Raw genomic sequence first — 21,143 nt, forward strand, 5'->3', positions numbered from 1 at the left:
TGACTGTTGATTTTGAGGAATATTTAATATTATTTATATTGTTTGACCATACAATACAATTTCTTGTGAGAAAAAAGTAATTTTTCTTTGTTTTTATGGTCTAATAAATGTTACAATTTGTATACCTACAAATCAGCATATGCAGTGTTTTTGTGAGAAGAGCCACAAAATTTTGACAGAAAATTTTTTCCTGGGAAGGGGGGTACTGGGGCCCAGGTTTTATGAACAGCCCCGGGCCCATGGTCCACTTAATCCGCCACTGGCCGCTACTTATGGGCCACTGCTGTGTGGTTTCCCCCAAGGCTAAAATTTGCCAACCAGCCCCTGAACATAATGGAAATGTATCTATATTTAAAGTAACAGGCACAGAAAGAGGTAAACCATCCATCCTTCAGAGACCACAAACTAAAGCTAATAAACTGGGAAACGTGGTGGCTCTATATACTACAGACGAAATCACTGTCATAGGGAAAAATTAAAATCCACAAAAACATGTCCAGAGAGGGGACATATCATCCTCACATTGAACATATGAAATTATTTGTGGTTGGGGGAGAGAGCAACTAATTATGACTGGGGAAGTGAGAGAGCTGACACTTCCATCTCCATTAACCGAATAATTACAATAGTAGATTTGCTCTGGGAAAAAAATACCTCGACTGAGATTCGTGTACGCAGAGTCGGGGAAGTACAAATCCAAACCAAAGTGATTCCTCAGATCAAAGCACGGTTCCCAGACCATTTGGAGCCAGTGGTCAGTGATTAATACTGGGGTTTGCATTGATCCAATATTTATGGGAGATATATTTTTGGCATCATAGTGAAGGGGTGAACATAACACATTCATTCACATCACTGTAAAGCTATCATAATCCCTTCAACTTAATAATAGTCCGAAGGATGATGTTATCCATGTTTCATCTCCATAGAAAGGTAAAATTGCGAAAAGAAATATGACGACAATGTCTACTGCCTGGGACTCCCAGGGGCGAAGATATCCTTAAAGTTGGGGATCTCATAAAATTCTAAAAGACTTAGTACACCCCACAGCCAGTCCCCACACAAGCTCACCAAGGGGAGGCATGTGGGCGTAAACTTGATCTAATAAAAAGAAGAATTTGAGTTTGGTCATTTGTCAATCCTGGAAGGTACAGCTTGCTGTGGTTCTGTCCGTTTTCTTAAGGAGTACCTCCGCTAAGTTCTGAGCCGTTGCTGTGACACAGATTTAGTAATTTTCTTTTGTTATCCCTTTTATTCCATAGAATTGTATATACCGTATTATGTTCCCATTTTGTATCATCTTTGTGTATTTTTATAAAGACCGCCTATCTTTTCAGTTTAAATATATAAAATTTAATAGATCTGCTCTTCTTTCTCTGTAAAATGCACCCCTGAAGCCATACACTACCTTGTAACGGTGTCCAATCAGCCTGTATAAACAATTGGTGGTGGCATCTAGTAGTTCTTTTTGTTATTGTGAAATTGGCAGTGACCGTACCAAGGTATATATGTATTCCATTCATCAGAATCTGAGGTGGGTATATACCATACGCTTACTGTGAGTTCCACAATGACAGCAATGCTGTTCTTCAATATATAGAAAAAAAACAATAAATAGTCCTACTCACCTTTACCTCGCTCCCCTGCAGCTTCAGCGTCCAAGCGAATGGGGCGCATGACGTCACTGCCATGCACCCAGTCACGTGCACGCTAACGTCAGCTGATGGCCTCTGTTTGTCCAGCAGCATGTTTTTTGCCGCATGGACCGACAAGATCGTGTGCTACAATACCCTTCAGCTGCATGTGCATCTGGGGACACACATCCAGCTTTTGTAGGGGATGGCGTCGGTGGCATCCACACTACGGTGCCATTTTATTGCAGACACTCCAATTGCAGACAATCCAATTACTTGCTGGGCTGAGTGCAAAATAATCAGAAATGCTGTCTTGAAGCTCTTAGGGAATGCCGATCTCTCCAACGAAGTACTTCCCTAAGTCCTTAGAGATAAGGCCTCACAAGGCCTAGCCCAAGATGCTGTGTACTTGGTTGTTCTCACCGTGTTGGCTCATGTCAAGACGAACAACACGCCCCAGTATCCCCAACAACAGATCCAGAGTATCACCGCCCAATCCAGACTTTCTCCAAGGATCCATAGCTTCACTTTCACCCGGACTCTCCTTCGACTCCTCTCAACCGCCCGCCAACCGCCATTGCTCAGCAGTAGAGATGAGCGACTTTGCCTTTTTTCGGGTCGAGTCGGGTTTCATGAAAGTCGGGTCGAACGAAATCGGCCGATTATCGTGAAAAGTCGAATGCCGACTGAAACACGAAACCCAATGCAAGTCAATGGGGAAGCAAAGTCGGCAGGGAGTGGAGGACAGGAAACACACCTACAGTGCCCATTTGAATGGCAAAAACATCAATTTTTATTACTGAAGCTTTTCAACCTTAATTTACTTCATAATAATAGTTATGCACTGAAAACTGTGGGTTATTTGACTAAAGTTGTGAAGGGGTAGGGCTGGCTCCAGGTTTTCATGTGCCCTGGGCCAAAGAGCGCCCCTTTAACACATACAACAACTCATGATGCTCCGATATGGTAGAGAAATAGCGGTATAATACAATGAAAAATACTTCACTTTTTACATCTCATGACTGATATCGATTTTAAATTCTCCAATAGCTCCAAAAACGGACAGTATATTACTCCATACAGTATTATGTCTACCGCATAGTGCGCTATACAGAGTAATGAGGCCCATATATTTCTCCATACAGAATCATTGGTCCCATATAATGTTTGAAACAGTATATGATGAGCTCCACATAATGCTGCAGTATATGTTGGTCCCCATGGATGAAGCTCCACTGTCTTATGGGCCCAAATAATGCTCCATATATAATGGGCCCCATTTCTAATGCCCCAGTGTATAATGGGCCCTGTAAATGCTGCTCCAGTGTCTGATGTCCACCTTTGGAATGCTCCAGTGTATGGTGGGCCCCATATATCATTCTCCAGAGTGTAGTGCTCCCCAAAAATTGCTGTCCCAACATTAAAAACAATTAAATAAGTCTCCTCGCTAGGGAATCCCTGTACTAGTCTGGAGTCCTCGTCGTCCCCATCTTCCATCTCACTGCACTTGGCTGTTTAGGCAGAGGGCGTACAGACGTGATGTCATTGCGCTCTCTGATCAGAATATCACTGTCAGGACATGCGGAAGACGTCATGGTGGTGGAGCAGGGAGAGGTAAGTATTTCAACTTTGCAAGTGCTGTGATCAGGAGCAAGCAGGGGGGGCCCACTCGTTGGCACTGGCACAGGGCCCCTCATAGTACGGCGGTGTGTGGCGGTGTGTCTGACGGTGGGTGGGGTGGGGTGGGCCCCCCACCTCCCACCGGCAGAGACACTTTCCCACCGGCAGAGACACTTTGGCGTACTATGAGGGGCCCTGTGCCAGTGCCGTCGCCCATGAGTATGCCCCCCACCTGCTCAAGGAACCTGCACTTTCATCTGCACCTTCCTCTTTGTTACCTTGTAAGGTGGTATAGTATGCGGGAAGGGGAACCTGAGTTTCCTCAGGGTCAGATTCTGGCTGTGTAGAGTGTGAGGGGAATGTAGTGGTCTTGGTCAATGTACCAGCAGAATCATCTAGCAGTGGCTGGGCATCAGTGCACTTGTGGCGTCCCCAGGAGTACGGTCGCCACAGTGGCATTACCTTCCTCCTAGGGAGTGTGATGTCATGCTTGGGAGCAACGAAGGATCTCTCTAGCAGTTCAACCAACACACAACACATTTCCCACTTCAGGCCAGCAGGGAGACCTCTGAACCTGACTGCTGAGGAGCTGCTCTCTGTGGTCGGGAGGAGGTAAGTTAGGGCACTCTGTGCAGGGAAGGGGAAGTGTGTGGACGTGAGAAGGGGAGCTGGAGGATGAGCAGAGTTAAGGCTCACTCCTAGCTGGAGCGCATGGTCCGGATTCCAGTCTCCGAGTTTGTAGGGACACTGATGTTCCTGCAGCAAAAACCGGAGGAAGTAGCAGCTGTAAATGCTCTGTACCCAACTAAGGCTCGGAGGCCCCAGCATCGACATGTGGGAGCCGGAAGGAAAAGGCTACGGCTGCCTGCCATACGAGAAAGTTCCAAAAGAGAGTTAACAGGGGGAACTTCATTGAACTCAGCACTGCGAGTACCTCAGATAAGCGCTAGAACGGAGGCCACACTACCTATCTGCAGAGAGAGAATTCGAAATTGGCTTCCAGGCTGACCAACTCCTTCTGCATCTGTACTCTGGGTCCTGGACGGCACTTACCAAGTACAGGTAAAGGAACTGCACGACTGTGTCTGTCCTCTTTCTCCTGCACCTGGCGCACGGCTCTGCTACATCCTGCACTGCACACCATCTACCAACTCTTCCATCTGCCCTGCGACTGCTGCCCTACCTGTGCAGGGCTTCTACATCTTAGCTGCACCACAACATCTGTCCCAGAGAAGCGACACTGCAGCGCTGGTCAATCTAATCAGAAACCACAGGTGGCGTCACGTATCATTCACCTATAAACATAATTCGCCCCTTTGCATGGACGCCCAGGGCCACGGAACGGGTCACCACCACCGTGACACATCCCTGTGAGACACGGGTCTGATACCGATAAACCCCACTGCCCTGGCTGGCCACCCACACTCCATGTCTGATTCATCTTGGACTTGGGAATTCACGATTTGACTTGATAACCCAGGCATGGTATGATAGAAGGAGCTACATGGACTAATGTAAAGTGTGGCCTGCTGCATCATTCACTTTTGGTGGGAGTAAAGGACACAAGGAAAGGGGTTCTTCCTGACCAGGAGCCAGCACTTGACTCAGTGCTTGCATTTTTTGAAACTTCGGAAGAGGAGGGCATATTTGCTGGAGTCTGTTTCGGCAATGTAAGCCAAAACCAGTTCCTTATGCTCCGCCTTTAAAAGCGGTTAACCTACTCCCAGAAAAGGTAGCCTTCCAGGCGTTCCGGAGCCAGACCATGATGCAGGCTCGACACCTCCTGCCTTAGCTGCTATTGTGCTTTTGCCACTACCAGTAGATGCACCATCACTAGCTGGCCCCCCCATGCCCACGTCCGCGGCCTCTTCCACCCAACTTCAAAATTTTGCAGAAAATAGACCCAAAAGAACATCAGATATATGGCACTGTATCAGAAGCGTACAGCTCTATTCAGTCAATCTCCCTATATATTCCATCAGTCACACAGAGACGCTCACAGGCTCAGTATGGATTAGAAAAGAATATAAAAATTAGACAAAGTGTACAGTATCATCAGATAGCAGTTATATAGAGTATAGTTTAAACATTCTAAATCTCCGTAGATATTTGAGGAGGCACACACAGACACTCTCAGGCTCAGTATTGGATTACAACTAGTGTTGAGCATTCCGATACCGCAAGTATCGGGTATCGGCCGATACTTGCTGTATCGGAATTCCGATACCGACTTCCGATATTTTTTCAATATCGGAAGTCGGCATCGGAATCGGAAGTTCAAAGTTGATTGACAGCCTGACGTCATCATGATGCGCGGTGTGTGCGCATCATGATGCGCCGTCATTTCGGGCCTTCCGGGGGGCTGTGCCGGCCTGCCGGGGGGCTGTGCCGGCCTGCCGGGGGGCTGTGTGGACTGCCCGGGGTCTGTACCGGCCTGCCGGGGGGCTATGCCGGCCTGCCGGTGGTCTGTGAACCCTGTGGGGGTCTGTACCGGCCTGCCGGGGGGCTGTGCCGGCCTGCCGGTGGTCTGTGCACCCTGTGGGGGTCTGTGCCGGCCTGCCGGGGGGCTGTGCTGATGTCCGGGGGTCTGTGCAAGCATCGTCCGATGGGACTATAAGTCCCATCTGGCAATGCCTGCTACCATGACAGTGATTGACACATTAGCCAATGATAGGACAGTAGTAGTCCCATCATCCGGCTAATGTGTTAAATGTTAAAAAAAAAAAAAAATACTACATACATACTACATGCATGCTACATACATACTACATACATACTACATATATACTACATACATGCTACATACATACTACATGCTACATACATACTACATATATACTACATGCATGCTACATACATACTGCATGCTACATACATACTACACACATACCACATATATACTACATACATACTACATGCATGCTACATACATACTACATACATACTACATACATACCACATATATACTACATACATACTACATGCATGCTACATACATACTACATACATACTACATACATACTACATGCATGCTACATACATACTACATATATACTACATACATACTACATACATACTACATGCATGCTACATACATACTACATATATACTACATGCATGCTACATACATACTACATGCTACATACATACTACATATATACTACATACATACTACATACATACTACATGCATGCTACATACATACTACATGCTACATACATACTACATGCTACATACATACTACATATATACTACATGCATGCTACATACATACTACATGCTACATACATACTACATGCTACATACATACTACATATATACTACATACATACTACATACATACTACATGCATGCTACATACATACTACATATATACTACATGCATGCTACATACATACTACATGCTACATACATACTACATATATACTACATACATACTACATACATACTACATGCATGCTACATACATACTACATGCTACATACATACTACATGCTACATACATACTACATATATACTACATGCATGCTACATACTACATGCTACATACATACTACATACATACTACATATATACTACATACATACTACATACATGCTACATACATACTGCATGCTACATACATACTACATACATACTACATACATACTACATACATACCACATACATACTACATACATACTACATACATACTACATACATACTACATATATACTACATGCATGCTACATACATACTACATGCTACATACATACTACATATATACTACATACATACTACATACATACTACATGCATGCTACATACATACCACATACATACTACATACATGCTACATACATACTACATATATACTACATGCATGCTACATACATACTGCATGCTACATACATACTACATACATACTACATGCTACATACATACCACATATATACTACATACATACTACATACAATACATTCATACAATACATACATAGACATACAGTACATATAACATAGAGTAACATACTTACCAATACTTGTCACATTGTTCCCCGAAGCCATTGTCTTTTACGGAATAAATATTAACATAACAAACCACAAAAATACTCACCCACGATCCGAAGCAGTCCACGAGTGTGTCCCACGACGATCTTGGGTAGAGAACTGCAGCATTAGCTGATGGCTGCCATTCTCTACGGGCTGCAGGAATCCAATGACGGAAGGTAGGTATCCTTCCGCACTGTATTCCTCCGCCACTTAAAAAAAAAAAAGTCCCTAGTCTCACTTTATGCCATTGCTGCGTGGCAAAAACAGGGTTTTTCTTATTCCGATACCGGAAGTCCCATAGACTTGAATGGTACTTCCGGTATCGGAATCGGCGATACCGATACTTTTTTTTAAGATCGGCCGATCCATTCCGATCCGATACTTTGAAGTATCGGACGGTATCGCTCAACTCTAATTACAACACAGTCTAAAAAGCCATAAAACGGTAATGGATCTGAAGAGTATAGCTGTACACAGTGTAGGTGTCATTGTTGTCAATTTCAGTATTTATTTCCACAGTCAGAAAATAACTCACTTGGTCAGACCAGAATATAACAAGCAGTAAATGGGTAATGTATCACAAGCGTAGAGCTGTATACAGTGTTGGGGTAATTTTTAAATGTACATCTAAATTGCAGGAGTAACCCATAGACACTCACACGCTCAGGATGGTTCACACCACAATATCACAAGAAGTTCCGCAAGAAATAATCACACATGTGGGACAATGTTCCAGGTGTCAATGATACATTTAGAGTGTTGGTTGGAGGAGGACTTCCTGGCAGAAAGGGTACAGTATCACCAGATACCAGGTATAGCATAGTTTAAACATTAACAATGTACTTCTATATATCAGGAGTAGTGTTGAGCCGCCCCGCTAGTGTTTTGGTTCGTTGCACAGGAGGCAAGTTCATCAAACGTTCGAAGAACACCGTCGAACCCCATTGAAAACAATGGCAGGCACACACAAACACATACAAACACATAGAAAACAATTACAAAACACCTTAAAAGGTGTCCCAAAGCAGAGAAAATGCTCAGAAGACAAAAATAACATATGGAAAAGGGCAACTACATTTAGAAAAGGGGTGGAGGAGTAAAAGGAGGAGGTGGAGGAGACACAGATATAGGCTTGTCGTGCCCTTATGAAGTCAAGAAAGGCTGGATTAAAAATGTAAAATACAAACCAAAAAAAAATTCTGAAATCGAACACGATCATATACTGTCGGACTGCCCACCAATAAATTATGCCAACTGCCGATGGGGCGGCGTTTTTCCCACGAACCGACAAACTGCGTCCATGAAGGCAAAGTGCTTGCTTTCCGGGGGCAGTGTGATTGCAAAGCTGAACCTTAAAGGAATGTCCAAAAGGGCACCACCAGGAGTGGAGCCTGTGGCTTAATTGGACTCCACCCGGGAAACCACAACCATGCCACCTCAAGAAAAGATGCACACATTGAAAGCTTTGTCTATTGTGTGTGTGGTGTGGTATGTGTGTTTGTAGTTGTGCTAGCGATTTCTCAGCTTTATTCCGTTAACGACCGAGACTCCGGCATGCCCCCGCAGTACGCGTCAATCTTACTAGAGGGATACGCGAGGCTCTGGCACGCGAGATCATGCAATAACAGGTCTATCATGCCCTTACATGTACAGGGCTGCATGCGCGCTACACTGAAAGGACCAGCTTTTGTAGCTTACAGGTGCTGATAACCCGCTGAACACCGTTAGTGATGGGGATCTGGGATTCCAATTATTCCCCGCGAATGATGATTTCCCAGTAAGTGCAGGTCAACCGCAATTACAGAATTAGGCCTAACCGTCATTCCTGACAAAATGAAAAAATTACGTGTCCAAACCACAGGTGCTGTAGCTTGCTTAACAGCTCGGCAGCCGTTCTCAGGCCCAGTATGGATTCGACAACATTGTAGAAAGTTGATAAAGGGTACAGTTTCACCGGATAACAGGTGTATATGTAGCATAGTTTACACATTAAAAACCTATGTCTATAGATCAGGAGGCAGGCTCAGACGGTCTCAGGTCCAGTATGGATTAGACGTGATTGGACAAAGGTGAGAAAGGGTACATTATCACTGGATAGCAGGTATATATAGCATAGTTTAAACATTTAAAATCTCCGTGTTCTCAGAATGGATTAGACAACAATCTAAAAAGTAGAAAAAGGAAATGTTTTTGAAGCGTACACCAGTATACACTTTTGGTGGTATTTTTAAATCTTCATATATATTTCTGTCTCAGTAAGACAGTCCAGCCTCTCCGCAATAGGAAATTAGATGCATACAATTACTGACATAAAGTCTAGTGATTGCAGAAATCTAGGAACTAATAATCACGGGAAAAACTTCTGTCACAATTCTCAGAGGCGATGCTGACCCTCAATTAATTTGTGTGTGGAGACAGTGAAAACAGAACTTTGTGAAGAAAGTGTTGCTGTATCGCAGTACCGTTGATCCCATCAGCGTTACTCATCTCCATCAAATTTTTATCACAGGGAGAGATGTAAACATGGTGCTTACTGCCTATCATGATCTGTCACGTAACTTTGGAGTGCAAAAGGCCACAGGTCGTAGGCAATTCTATGGGATAGGCATGAGAGGGCACATTTAAAAATGTGCGCCGGAATGTCACACGTCTGTGAGTAGGAAAACTGTGAAAGCTGATGATAAACCACCACTGCATGTCATTGTGAGTCGACGTCCATAAGAAATGGAAGCCATTGATCATCTGAAGCTAGAGCCCGGCCAACAGGACAGGGCATCGCTACGTCTTAACCATCATCTATCAGTTCAACAAATTTGTAGTGGCAGTCCCAGTGAAGGATTTGACAGCCCAGACTACACAGCGGAGGAGCAGGGAGAGGTAAACATTGCAAATGCTGTGGCCCTGCCCAAGCAAGGGGGGCACACTCGTGGGTGTCGGTGCTGGCACTGGGCCCCTCATAGTACGACGGTGTGTCTGACGGTGGGTGTGCACCCCCACCATCAGAGACACTTGATTGCACTATGAGGGACCCTGTGCCAGTGCCCGCGCCCAAGAGTCAGCCTACCCACCTGTCCAGGGCTATGGCACTCGCACGGTTGTGTGCGCTAGTTGGTGACCCCGGCCATGGGGGGGAGGCAGCCCAGTTAGGGAGGTTTACAAAATGGTATATGTTGATCTGGGACATTCAGCTGCTGCTAATGGCGAAATTGGTCAAGTCCGAGGAAGAGGAGGACCAAAGCAAGCCAGTTTTCTGGCAACCTATGTGTCATCAGGGTAAGGTGGGACAAAATCCTTGGAAACCCATGCATGGTTCATTTTAATGAAGGTTAGATCATCCACATTTTGGGTCGACAGACGGGTCCTTTTTTCTGTCAGGATTGATCCAGCTGCACTGGAGACTCTTTCTGATAGCACACTTGCAGCTGGGCAAGCGAGCTCCTGTAAGGCATATTGTGCCAATTCAGGCCAAGTGTCCAGTTTAGCGGCCCAATAGTCAAATGGGAATGACCTGTGAGGGAGAACATCGATATGGGACGAGAAGTAGTTTGTAACCATAGTTGACAGCTGCTGTCTATTGTCACTTTCAATCGATGCAGTATTACCAGTCGTGTGAGCGGGACATGAAAACTCAGTCCACAACATGGTTATGAAACCCCTGTCTCCAACGCCACTTCTGATGTGTGCACCACCAAGACCTCTTCATAGCTGCCCCCGGCCCCTACGGCTCGTGTGAGAACCATCACCGCTGCTGTGTGCTGGGAATGCCTCAACCAACCGGTTTACCAAAGTTGCTTGTTTGTTAGCCAATATTAGGTCAAGGTTCTCCTGTGGCATTATGTTTTGGAATTTGCCTTTATAGAGTGGATCCAGGATGCTGGCCAACCAGTAGTCGTCATCGTTCATCATTTTGGCAATGCGGGGGTCCCTTTTTAGGATCTGCAAGGCATAATCTGACATGTGGGCCAAAGTTCCCGGTGTCAATGATGCACTGCGACTGCTGGGTGGAGGAGCACTTTCTGGCAAATCCACATGCCTCCTGTCACGCACAAACCCTGTACCAGACCTTGCCACGCCAACATTTTCTCTTGCCCCACGAGAAGCATCCTCCTCCCCTAAATAATCATCCCCATCATCATCCTCCTCTTCCTCTTCCTCTTCTTCCTCCACCTCGTCCAGGAGAGGTCCTGGAGCAGACAATGGCTGACTGTCAAGGCTTCCCTCCTCCTCTTCCTCCTCATCTACCTCGGCTGCAGACGCCTGCTCCTTAATGTGCGTCAAAGTTTGCATGAGCAGACGCATAAGTGGGATGCTCATGCTTATGATGGCATCGTCTGCACTTACCAGCCGTGTGCATTCCTCAAAACACTGAAGGACTTTACAGAGGTCGTTCAGCTTCGACCACTGCACACCTGTCAACTCCATGTCTGCCCTCAAAGTGCCTGCCCGTGTATCCTCCCACAAATGCATTACGGCCTGCCTCTGTTCACACAGCCGCTCAACCATGTGCAGGGTGGATTTCCACCTTGTTGCAACGTCGATAACTAGGCGGTGCTTGGGAAGGTGGAGCAATCGCTGGAGTGTACCGGCGACCGGCGGATGTGCGAGCACAGTCTTCGAACCTTATGGAGCAGGCCTGTTAACTCCGGATAATTATTGAGGAAGCACTGCACCACCAGGTTCAAGGTGTGAGCCAAGCAAGGAATGTGTCTGAGTTTTGAAAGGGCTATAGCTGCCACAAAATTCCAGCCGTTATCACTAACTACCTTGCTGCCTCAAGATGTAGGCTGCCCAGCCATGACTCAGTTTGTCGCTGAAAGTACTCGGCCAGTACCTCCGCGGTGTGTCTGTTGCCCAAACACATCATCTGCAACACAGCCTGCTGACGCTGATCGATAGGGGGACACCTCGTGTGCAACACTGGCACCTGCGGATGGAGTGCTCGTGCGACTGCGCTCTGTGGACGAGCTTTCGCTTCTGGAGGAGGAGGAGGGTCGAACGCCTACAGCCAACTGTTTCCTATACCATGGGCTAGGCAGCACTGTCCCCTGCATCCACCACATTAACCCAGTGCGCAGTACTGGACACGTAACGGCCCTGGCCATGCCTACTGGACCATGCATCAGTTGTGAGGTGCACCTTTCCACTCACTGATTGCTTGAGTGCATGGACAATGCGGTCTTTCACATGAAGGTGGAGGGCTGGGATGGCTTTGCGAGAAAAAAAGTGGCGACTGGGTAGGTCATAGCGTGGTACTGCGTAGGCCATGAGTTCGCGGAAAGCTGCGCTTTCAACCAACCGTTAGGGCATCATCTCTAACGAGATTAGTTTGGCAATGTGGGCGTTCAAACCCAGTGTATGCGGATGAGAGGATGAGTACTTTCTTGTCCTACTCATAGTCTCTGGTAAGGTGAGCTGGACTTGAGAGCTGCATATGGTGGAACTAGCAGTGGACATGGCGGAGAGAGGGTTGATGATGGTGATGGAGTTGGTGTTCTTTCTGATGGCCTAGATTCAGTCTTTCATTGATATAACATTGTGATTCCCTGACTGCTTTGGCCTTGCGACGACACCTCAACATTTGCTGCTGGTGGTGTGCTAACCGGTGGGCTTACAGTGGGGGAAACAATGTAGCGTTGCTGACTACCTTCTTTGGGAGCAGTTGCACATGTGGTATGTGAGGTTTGGTAGTCCGTCCACGCTTGCAAGTGCATGGTGGTTAAATGTCTAAACATGCAACTGGTATTCAATTTTCTCAGATTTTTCCCTCGGCTAAAGGTCTTTGCGCACTTCTTACAGATAACCTTTGCCTGATCATTAGGATTTTGTTCAAAAAAGTGCCACACTGCACTCTTCCTACTATGGAAGACATTTTGAGGCCTTGCACGCTGTGCTATTTTGACCGTCTGGCCAAGCTGTCCTGCAACTCTTTTGGTTTTTGTAACCCATTTTTGGACTGCTCCGGGCCTGCCAGATAACAGCTATTGCGATGTCGATGCCTGCTGCGGATGCTCCTCCTCTTCTGAGCTATTGGCAGCGGCACCCTCTTCCCCCAATGGATGCCAATCTGGGTCAGCAACTGGGTCATCCATCACCTCCTCTTCAATGTCATATGCACCTTACTCTGTGTCACCGTGTATGGTGGTATAGCATGCGGGAAGGGGCACCTGAGTTTCATCAGGGTCAGATTCTGGCTCAGTACACTGCGAGGACAATGTAGTGCTCTGAGTGAATGTACCAGCAGATAAATCTAGCAGTGGCTGTGCATCAGTGCACTCCATGTCAGATTCATCTTGGACTGGGGAATTCACAATTTGACTTGATAACCCAGGCATGGTATGAGAAAAGAGCTCCATGGAGTAATCTGTAGTGTGGCCTGCCGCATCCTTCACTTTTGGTAGGGGTGAAGGACACAAGGAAAGGTGTTGTTCCTGACCAGGAGCCTCCACTGGCGACGCAGTGCTTTTATTTTTTGAAACTTCAGAAGAGGAGGCGATAGAGCTGGAGGCTGTGTCAGCAATGTAAGCCAAAACTTGTTCCTGAAGCTCCGGCTTTAAAAGCGGTTTACCTACTCCCAGAAAAGGGAGCCTACGAGGCCTTGTGGAGCCAGACAATGACGCCGGCTCACCACCTCCTGCCTTAGGTGCTATTGTGCTTTTGCCACAACCAGCAGAAGCACCACCACCAACACCACCATCAGGACCGGCTGTCAACCCCCGCCCACTTCCACAGCCTCTTCCACCATACTTCATTTTTTTGAAAAAGGTACTCAAAATAACAACAGCTATATGGTACTGTAAAAAAAGGTAAAAGGTCTATAGAGTATTGGTGAGATTTTGAATCTCACTGTAGATTGGAGGACGCTGAACTATTGTCTCAGGCCCAGTAGAGATTACACCGCATTGTGACAGGCAGAAATTGGCTGGTGTATGAGAAGGCAGAAACTGTATATAGTATTGGTGAGAATTTGAATCTCACTGTAGATTGGAGGACGCTGAACTATTGTCTCAGGCCCAGTAGAGATTACACCGCAATGTGACAGGCAGAAATTGGCTGGTGTATGAGAAGGCAGAAGCTGTATATGGGTCGTCCTCCCAGGGCTGTGGGGTACTCGGTACCGGGCCGGTGTCAGGGGGATGTGTCATAGCAGCGGTGACCCAGTCCGTGGCCCTGGGCGCCCAAGTAATGGGGAAATGTAATGGTGTAATGGAATAGTTCGTGACGCCACCTGTGGTGTTTGGCAAGGGAGATGTCAAGCCGACGCTGCAGACAGATCTGCTGGGACTGATGGTATGGTGCAGGAAAGATGTAGTAGCACCCCACAGGTGAAGCTATAGTCCCAGGGCAGTGTAGATGAAGTTGGCACGGGGATGTAGCAGTGCCGGAAAGGTAGGAAGCAGACAAGATACAGCGGGGTGCAATTTCTGTACCTTTACTTGATAACTGCAGTCCAGGGTCCTGATTACAGGTGGTATTGGAGCAGGCTAGCCTGGAAGCAACTCAGGGATTCTCTCTCACAGATGGGCTGTGCAGTCTCCTTCCTAGCGACTTGGTGTGAAGAACTCCAGTACTTAGTTACTCTAGAGTTCCTCCTGTCAGATGTTCCCAAGAACCTCATCTGCATGGCAGACAGCTGTAGCCTCTCTCGGGGACTCCTCTCACTCTGAGTCCTGGCTCTCTATCCAAGCTGCTGTTGTGCCTCAAGTCTTAGATGGGAGTAGGGCATTTACAGCCTCCTACTCCTCTGGTATCTGCAGTAGGACCTTTAGTATCCGTACAGCCGTGGAGACCAGGCTCCAGTTCGTGCGCTCTCAGCTGAGGGAGCTCTCCTTCCTAGCTCAACCTCCAGCTTCCTTCCACACGTTTGCACACTTCACCCTCCGCAGACTATCTGACCACTCCTTCCTCTTGGCCCTCAGAGGGCACCCCTCCCCTTAATCCTGTTTCAGAGTTACCCCTGCTGGCCTGGAGTGGAACTGTGTTGCATGTATGGATTGACTGCGAGAGAGACCCATCATTGCCTCCAAGCCTGGCATTACCCTCCCCTGGAGTTAGGCAAAGCCAGTGTGGCGACCATACTCCTGGGGGCGCCACATATATATTATTGGTAAGAATTTGAATCTCACTGTAGATTGGAGGACGCTGAACTATTGTCTCAGGCCCAGTAGAGATTACACCGCTATGTGACAGGCAGAAATTGGCTGGTGTATGAGAAGGCAGAAGCTGTATATAGTATTGGTGAGAATTTGAATCTCACTGTAGATTGGAGGCGCTGAACTATTGTCTCAGGCCCAGGACAGATTACACCGCAATGTGACAGGAAAAAATTGGCTGGTGTATGAGAAGGCAGAAGCTGTATAGAGTATTGATGAGAATTTGAATCTCACTGTAGATTGGAGGATGCTGAACTATTGTCTCAGGCCCAGGAGAGATTACACTGCAATGTGACAGGCAGAAATTGCCTAGTGTATGACTAACTACAAGGTGTATATAGAAAAGGGCAGAATTGGAATCTTCCTAGAGTGTAGGTCTGTAAGAACGGACAAACTCCTCGGCTTTTCCTTACAGAGTCACACACAGATAGCTTCAGTTTGGCCGTGATAACAGCCGGTACACGGTACTGTGTGAGGAGCGTACACCGCTGTACGGTGTGTGAAAAAATGAACGCTCAGTAACTCACCAGGACAAAACAATAAAATTTGGATTGCTTTGAAAAAAGCAGTTTGCTCAGCAGTATGAAAACAGCAATGCAGCTATCAGGGAGCCTTAAAAGGCAGCCTAATAACCAACAGAGCTGATGCACCAAAATATAGCCTCCCCTTACATTGCACAGTAACTGGTGTGTTGTACGGGCAAAATCGCTAGCAGAAGTAGTTTCTGGTATCTTCTTCCCTGCCTAACGCTCTCCCTACAGAATCAGCAGCTGCAACAGCTCTCCCTATTCTGAGATCAGCATGAGTAACATGGCGGTCAGCGTGCACGCCCTTTTATACCCTGTGACGCCACACAAAGCAAGCCAATCACTTGCATGCCCTTCTCCAAGATGGTGGTGACCACTGCCTATGTCATCACGTTGCCCACAGTGTCCGTTCTTCCTGATTGGCTGAAAAAGGGCGCAAAAGCATCTTTTGAAACGCGACTTTGGCGCGATGGTCGCCGACCTCACACTAAGGTCGGGTTTCGTTTCATGAACCCCGACTTTAGCGAAAGTCGGCGACTTTTGAATTTTTTCGACCCGTTTCGCTCAACTCTACTCAGCAGGTTTGGGGGCCCCTCTCTGTCGTGCCCATTTTGACTCGTCACCCGTCTGGCACGCAGACTTCTGTGCTTGTGGAAAATTTACAACTCACAGCGTCTGAGTCTCTGCTCATGACAGGGCCTGATGCACTACCTATGTCTGACCCTGTGTATGGGGGCGCTTTCTGCCTGACCCTGTGTGTATGGGGGGCTCTCTGCCTGACCCTGTGTATGGGGGTGCTCTGGGGGCGCTCTCTGTCTGAACCTGTGCATGGGGAGCTCTCTGCTTGACCCTGTGTATGGGGGGGCTCTCTGCTTGACCCTGCATATGGGGATTCTCTCTGACCCTGTGTATGCGGGTGCCCTCTGCCTGACCCTGTGTATGGGGGTGCTCTCTACTTGACCCTGTGTATGGAGACTCTCTCTGTCAGACGCTGTGTATGTGGGTGCTCTCTGCCTGACCCTGTGTATGGGGGCACTCTCTGTCAGACCCTGTGTATGGGGGCTCTCTGCCTGACCCTGTGTATGGGGTGCTCTCTGTCATACCCTGTGTATGGGGTCAGTCTCTGTCAGACCCTGTGTATGGGGGGTTCTCTGTCAGACCCTGTGTATGGGTCACTCTGTCAGACCTGTGCATGGGGGCTGTCTGTCAGATGCTGTGTATGGGGGGCTCTCTGTCAAACCTGTGTATGGGGGCGTTCTCTGCCAATCCCTGTGTATGGGGGGCTGTCAGACCCTGTGTATTGGTCACTCTCTGTCAAACCTTGTGTATGGGGGGGCTTTCTGTTTGACGCTGTGTATGAGGGTCTCTGTCAGACCTTGTGTATGGGGGGCTTTCTGTCAGACCCTATGTATGGGGGGGGCTCTCTGTCAAACCTTGTGTATGGGGGGCTATTTGACCCTGTGTATGAGGGTCTCTCTGTTTGACCCTGTGTATGGGGCGCTCTCTGTCAGACCCTGTGAATGGGGGGCTCTATCTGACCCAGTGTATGGGGGGCGTTCTCTGACCCTGTGAATGGGGGGCTCTGTGTCTGACCCTGTGTATGGGGGGATCTCTGTGTGACCCTGTGTATGGGGGACTCTCTGTCTGACCTGGTGTATGGGGGGCTCTGTCAGTCCCTGTGTATGGGGGGCTCTCTGTCAGTCCCTGTGTATGGGGGGTGCTCTCTGTCAGACTTGTGTTTGGGGGGCTCTCTGACCCTGTGTATGGGGGGATCTCTGATCCTGAGTATGGGGGGATCTCTCAACCTGTGTATGGGGGGCTCGCTGTCTGATCCTGTGTATGGGGGGCTTTCTGTCAGACCCTATGTATGGGGGGCTCTCTGTCAGTCCCTGTGTATGGGGGGTGCTCTCTGTCAGACTTGTGTATGGGGGGGATCTCTGACCCTGTGTATGGGGGGGATCTCTGACCCTGAGTATGGGGGGATTTCTGACCCTCTGTATGGGGGCTCTCTGTCTGACCCTGTGTATGGGGGGCTCTCTGTCTGACCCTGTGTATGGGGGCTTTCTGTCTGACCCTGTGTATGGGGGGCTCTCTGTCTGACCCTGTGTATGGGGGGCTCTCTGTCTGACCCTGTGTATGGGGGGCTCTCTGTCTGACCCTGTGTATGGGAGGCTTTCTGTCAGACCCTATGTATGGGGGGCTGTCAGTCCCTGTGTATGGGGGGCTTTCTGTAAATCCCTGTGTATGGGGGGTGCTCTCTGTCAGACTTGTGTATGGGGGGCATCTCTGACCCTGTGTATGGGGGGGGATCTCTGACCCTGAGTATGGGGGGATTTCTGACCCTGTGTATGGGGGCTCTCTGTCTGACCCTGTGTATGGGGGGCTCTCTGTCTGACCCTGTGTATGGGGGGCTTTCTGTCAGACCCTGTGTATGGGAGCTTTCTGTCTGACCCTGTGTATGGGGGGGCTCTCTGACCCTGTGTATGGGGGGCTCTCTTTCAGACCTTGTGTATGGGGGGCTCTCTGACCCAGTGTATGGGGCGCTCTCTGTCAGACGCTGTGTATGGGGGGGCTCTCTGTCTGACCCTGTGTATGGGGGGTGCTCTGTCTGACCCTGTGTATGGGGGGCTCTCTGTGTGAGCCTGCGTATGGGGCGCTCTCTGTGAGACGCTGTGTATGGGGGGCTCTCTGTCTGACCCTGTGCATGGGGGGCTCTCTGTCTGACCCTGTGCATGGGGGGCTCTCTGTCTGACCCTGTGCATGGGGGGCTCTCTGTCTGACCCTGTGCATGGGGGGCTCTCTGCCTGACCCTGTGTATGGGGTGCTCTCTGCCTGACCCTGTGTATGGGGTGCTCTCTGTCTGACCCTGTGTATGGGGATCTCTCTGTCAGTTCCTGTGTACGGGGGGCTCTCTGTCAGTCACTGTGTACGGGGGGCCCTCTGTCTGACCCTGTGTATGGGGGGCTCTCTCTCAGTCCCTGTGTACAGGGGGCTCTCTGTCTGACCCTGTGTACGGGGGGACTCTCTGTCTGACCCTGTGTATGGGGACTTTGTCAGACGCTGTGTATGGGGGGCTCTCTGTCTGACCCAGTGTATGGGGACTTTGTCAGATGCTGTGTATGGGGGGCTCTCTGACCCTGTGTACGGGGGGACTCTCTGTCTGACCCTGTGTATGGGGACTCTGTCAGATGCTGTGTATGGGGGGCTCTCTGTCTGACTCTGTCTACGGGGGGCTCTCTGTCTGACCCTGTGTATGGGGTGCTCTCTGTCAGACCCTGTGTATGGGGGCGCTCTCTCTCAGACCCTGTGTATGGGGGCGCTCTCTGTCAGACACTGTGTATGGGGCGCTCTCTGTCAGACCCTGTGTATGGGGGCGCTCTCTGTCAGACACTGTGTATGGGGGGCTCTCTGTCAGTCTTTGAATTTTGGGGGCGCTCTCTGTCTTTGATAATTGGGGGCGCTCTCTGACCCGATAGCTGAGGTGGGGACCTTACAGCTCTGTTATCGGGGGTCTGTCCCACTCCTCCTTGTGTTATAACATCAGACGTGCCGCTTTCTGCTGAGTCGAGACATTTCGGATCATTTGCCGAGCGCCCCGCTGTGCATAGCTGTTGGCGTGTGGAGAAATGTCGGCTCAGCTGCCCCTAAACCTCAAGTATGCAAACACAGATCCCAATCCGCCACCTCAGTGTTTCTGGAAGTTATATTTAGCTTCTACGAGAAGGGAACTGGAAAAGGCCGGGCCGCGGTCTGGGAATCACGGCCATGTTGGCAGGATCCTCTGACACTTAGGGGCTCAGCCTGACAGCCCCCGACGTCTCCTCATGGAAGACATGATGGCGCCCTTATATCCAATGCCATAAGTGTTATTCTTGGTTTGTAAGTAGAGATGTCCTTCTTAAAGGGGATGCTGAAAAATCTTCCTCCCAGGGTTGAGAAGATATGAACATGGAGGAGACGTTAACGATCAATTAAAGTCACGCCATCAAACACACCGGTGTTTATTCGTTGACTTTCTCTGTTGGAGTCTGTACATTTCCAGTTTTTTTTTTTTTGTAAAATCATATAAAACATAGCAAATATCGGCATGAGCTACAAATAACTATAAATATTATTATTATTTTTTAAATTATAAGAAAAAATATAGCTAGAAAATTGACTCTGAAGAAAAGCCCTTAGGTGTGGATCCAGCAGGTTGGAGGACACGCTGGTATACTGAAGTATATAGAATTTTTCTCTGATTTGTTGCTGTTGCTCCATCGGATGAACCTCCAAATGTCATGCTTTCATTAAAAATAACGGAATGGTAATTTCTCAAAATTTAGGATGGAGGGAGAGCAATAAAAAATTTGTCAAGTGATTTTGTCGGTGTCCACTACATGCTTTGAGAGGTCTCAGAAAATGGCACTGCGTGGCCAAATTTTTATTTTTTGCAAATCTCGTAATTTTTTTCATCGCTTAAATAAAAAGCTCACTTTACAGCACAAAAAAACAATAGTAGAATTGAATTGTTTTTCAATTTTTTTTCCCCATTTCAGTACCTTAGCTGGTAAAAAGAATGGGCTCAATCAAAACTACAACTCGTCAGTCACAAAAAAAAAAAATACAAGCCACGTATGGCAAAACAGACGAAAAAACAAATAAAAGATTTTGCTTTTGTAAGAAGGGGAGGAAAAATAAATGGAAAACGCAAAAATGAAAAAATCACATACAAAGGAAGGGGTTGAAGTGTTTCTGTCCAAAAGAAAGGAGACTTAAAAGGGTGACCCCTTTCACCTACAGACAAGACCTTCTATAGGTTGATAGACCAGTGTTGCCAAGTGGGTGCCATACTAATATGGGGGAAGTTAAGTTCCAAAATGTAAGGTTTTCTTAAATATTTATTTCAACTGTGGCGTGTTCTTTCTTTGCTTTCTCCATTATTGATAGCCCTATAGTGGTCCTAAATGTTGGATCATTCGATTTGGCCAAAAATTGGTCAATTATTTCCAATGTAAAGTCCCATCGTGTGCCCTAAACAGTGGTGCAGCCTTAAGCTTCTCCTCCCAGATACAAAATATTTACTAGGTTCCGTCCACCCAATCTTTGTACTACAACTGGTCCTTTATGACAGGGTTCCCCAATTCCAGTCCTCAAGGCCCACCAACAGGTCATGTTTTCAGGTTTTCCCTTGTATTGTACA

At 47.8% G+C, this 21,143-nt stretch overlaps 1 long non-coding RNA gene across 1 annotated transcript in view; it reads left to right on the forward strand.

Moving 5' to 3' along the window:
* LOC141054357 (uncharacterized) overlaps positions 1–21,143 on the forward strand; it is a 279,515-nt gene that overhangs the window by 1,548 nt on the left and 256,824 nt on the right. The window lies entirely within an intron of this gene.

This window comes from Dendrobates tinctorius, unplaced genomic scaffold (assembly GCF_039654945.1).
Source record: "Dendrobates tinctorius isolate UK_male_01 unplaced genomic scaffold, ASM3965494v1 ptg000178l, whole genome shotgun sequence".
Taxonomy (NCBI): domain Eukaryota; kingdom Metazoa; phylum Chordata; class Amphibia; order Anura; family Dendrobatidae; genus Dendrobates; species Dendrobates tinctorius.